The sequence below is a fragment of the Cebus imitator genome, unplaced genomic scaffold (assembly GCF_001604975.1).
Source record: "Cebus imitator isolate Cc_AM_T3 unplaced genomic scaffold, Cebus_imitator-1.0 Scaffold310, whole genome shotgun sequence".
Classification (NCBI taxonomy): Eukaryota; Metazoa; Chordata; class Mammalia; order Primates; family Cebidae; genus Cebus; species Cebus imitator.
The window spans coordinates 2649596-2653549 of NW_016107625.1; the positions used below are offsets into that span (position 1 = coordinate 2649596).

The 3954-nt window shown below is 35.9% G+C and overlaps 1 protein-coding gene across 6 annotated transcripts in view; it reads right to left on the reverse strand.

Moving 5' to 3' along the window:
• PTBP3 (polypyrimidine tract binding protein 3) overlaps positions 1–3954 on the reverse strand; it is a 116225-nt gene that overhangs the window by 57099 nt on the left and 55172 nt on the right. The gene's annotated exons all lie outside the window — the stretch shown is intronic.

Genomic DNA, 3954 nt, shown 5'->3' on the forward strand with positions numbered 1-3954 from the left:
AAAAAAAAAAAAATTATCTAAGCTAAATTTATTTAAATGCTATTATTGCAATACTGAGAATAACTAGAATTGACAAGCCTGTATGGAACACTTAAATTTAAGCAGGCAAGATTCAGAAACGTTTTTCTTCCAGAAATAGAACGAAAAGACACTAAATACAAATTACTTAAAAGCCAAAAGTTTCATTGCAATGTTGTTTGATCACTAAATACCATATTTGCTACTATCCAGAGAAAAATAAATCTTTCCAAATACCTAAAAATATCGTTTCTGTAAACATTAATGGACCTTTACAATCAAATGTCTATAATCCTAAACAAATTTCATGAGGACCAAATAAAAATTACTACAGCCACATTTCATATCCATATCTGTGGCAGAGAACTTAACTTGTTTACAACTAGACAGGTTGACTTAATACCCAAACTAGCACTTGCTCCCAGGTTCTCTATGTTCATGAATGCAAGCAGCATCCTACCCAGACCTAAAACACCATCAATACCTAGAGGCCCATACAGGTCTGTGTGCCTTTATGTAGCAAATGCCTATGTCAGATTATGGAAAATAACAGGCACACACAAGTGTTGATTGGATTAATTAATCTGGAAGGCAAGAGCTTCCATCTCCTTCTCTCCCTTATTAATCACCAAGAAATACTAATTTTTCCCTCCAAAATGAGTACTTCTTACATCTGCACTCTGAAAGTCACCAACCTCACCTTGATCTTGTCCGCACTTCAGTTCTCCCTTCCTCTAGTTTTACTCTCCCTGCTTCCCATATTCTGGGGATCCAGTATCATATCAACGTTTAACTAAAATAGTGTATCAGGCCCAGCACAGTGATTCAAGCCTCTAATCCCTGCACTTTGGGAGTCTGAGGTGGGCAGATCACCTGAGGTCAGGAGTTGGAGACCAGCCTGAGCAATATGGCAAAATCCCATCGCTACAAAAGAAATACAAAAATTAGCAGGGTGTGGTGGTGTATGCCTGTAATCCAGCTACTTGGAGAAGCTGAGACAGGAGAGTCGCTTAAACCAGGGAGGAGGAGGAGGCTGCAGTGAGTCGAGATAGCACCACCTACACTTCAGCTTGAGACCCTGTCTCATAAAATAAAATTAAAATAAGTGTATCGTGTCATTATTCTGCTCCAAAAACCTAAAACAGGCACCAAATACCTAAAATGTCATTTCACTTCTAACTTTCAAACTCTTTTCACTTATATTGCCTCATTTGATTCTCATAAATACCCAAACTAAAGTGTAAAGGTAGTATCATATTTTAACCATAAAAATTTCAAAGTGTCCTACTACTCCTGCAAAAAGGTAAGTAACTTGACACTGACACTGTAAATTTACAAAGGTTTACATGGATTGTGGACAATAACAAATGACAATACTGTCACAAGAGTAAAACATCAAACATCAGAGTCCTGGATAGGGCCAAGAGTTGAACAGGGAATGTCTTTTTGGCACCCTCCCAGCCAAAAAGGGAGCTAAACAGTAACACCGCCAATGCACAAGGAGTTAAAGGACTGGAGAAACATTCTAAAGGCATGAAACTCCTATCAGTTTACCCAGAATATCCCATCAAGAATGAAAGAACACTAAGAAAGCTGTTTCTTTAACAGGCGTATTCTATGTTTGAGAAAATATGAATACCAAACAAGTTACCTGAGCTCCCATTTGTGTTGTATTATCAAATAAAGACCTAAGATGGCAAACTTTTACCAAGAAATATGCAATTATAAATCACCATTTTAGGTTGTTAATTGTTCCGTATTGTAAAAATGCCTGGACTATGTTAAGAGCATGGAGCTATGAATCAGGTATCCTGTTCTGAGCAAGTTACCTAACATTACTAAGCCTCAGATTATACTCCTGTAAAACGGGTATAACAAGGATATTCTGAAATTTTAATTTATTCTTCTCAATATATTTTAAATGCTCAGCACAACATCTAGTACACTGCAATCAATAATATGTCTGGTGTTTCTTAAGAATGACAATGCTTGAAAATTATGTTCCATTTTGTTTCCAATAAAGATGGTCATTGTTAAGTGATACTGAATATTTGCACTTGATGTCCTTATTTGGCATAATTATGACATTGCCCAAAATAACTGAACATATTACTATTATATAAAATCTCAAAATCTAAGAACCACTCATTTAGATGACCGGGAAAGGGTTATATGTAAAGATTTGATAAATAATCTGAAGATGAAAAATGTATACCATTATAATCAATTGTATGGCCATGATTTAAAAGCCAATAGGAAACAAGGACATTCAAATGTATTGAACACATAAATTTAAATAATTATTTTCTGTACATAAGGACTACAGTTTCCAAAAATCTTAATAAAAAAATAAGCATTCAAAATACTGTGTTTGTGTATATCTTATATTTTATATATACATTAAAAACTACAAAATGCTCACTACCTATTAGTCACACTTCCAAAAAGCTATGTGGAAGATGGTTTTTAGTAATTCATATTTTCAGCTGAAAACTGGAAGAATCTATCAGGAAAACTACTTGTGAAATATGGATTCATTTTTTAAAAATCAACTTTATAAGGGTTTACTTTAGGTAGAATAAGACATCCACCCACATTTTAAGAGCAGGGTTTGCTGAGTTTTGACAAATACAACTGATATAACCACAGCAAAAATCAAGACACAGAACATTCTCATCATCCCAAAAAGTTCTCTAGTACCCCTTTGCACTTAGTCCTCACTACCAAACCGCAACCCCAACCCCCACCCCAAGCAATATGGACCCTATAGATTACTACAGCTTTATCACAATTCTTGAAATGAGGTACCTATTTGGGGAGAATTCACATCTTAACATTTTTGAGTCATCTAAATCACCAACATCATGACATTTCTGCATTTATTTAGATCTTTTTAAGTTTTTTTCTCTCAGCAAAGTCCTATCGTTTTCAGTGTAATGGTCTCACACATATTTTGATACATTTATTCCTAAGTACTTCATAATTTTTAACGGACCTGAAAATAACACTTTAAAATTTGTGTTATAATTAATAATTGATAATATAAGGAAAGACAACTAACTTTGATATATTGAACTTATATCCTACAGCCTTGCTAAATTCTTTAGTATTTCCACATACACAGTTTTATTTCTTACTCTTGAATTTGTATGCCTTTTATTTTATTTTTGAGATGGCGTCTTCTCTGTCACCCTGGCTAGAATGCAGTGGTGCAATCCCAGCGCACTGCAACCTCCGCCTCCCGGGTTCAAGCAATTCTCCTGCCTCAGCTTCCTTAGTAGTTGGGATTGCAGGCACACACCACCTGGGTGTGGACCCAGGCAACTTTTGTATTTTTAGTAGAGATGGGGTTTCACCAAGTTGGCCCAGCTGGTTTCGAACTCCTGATCTCAGGTGATATGGCCACCTTGGCCTCCCAAAGTGCTGGGATTACAGGCGTGAGCTACCGTGGCTGGCCTGCCATTTATTTATTTATTTTTACAGCTTTACTGAACTAGCCAGGAGTTTCTGTCTGGACAATGTTGAATACAATGTAAGACACTGGCCATCCTTGCCTCGTTCTTGATATTAGGGGAAAAGCATTATCTTACACTATCAAGAATAATAATAACGCTAACTGTAGTTTCATACCTTTACAGGTTGAAAATGTTCCCTTTTATTCCTAGTTGGCTAAAAATTTTGTTAGTCACAAAAGGATTTGAATTCTTTCAAACATCTTCTCCAGAACTGCTAAGATGAGCAAATTTTATTTTGTATTCTGTTACACTGATTTTCAAATGTAAGCACTTTGTGCAAACCCTACTTGGTATGACACAAGTACCATATCATATTTTTTTCTCATTCTTCATATACTCTTCAGGTGTGTGTGTGTGTGTGTGTGTGTGTGTGTGTGTGTGAGAGAGAGAGAGAGAGAGAGAGAGAGAGAGAGAGAGAGAG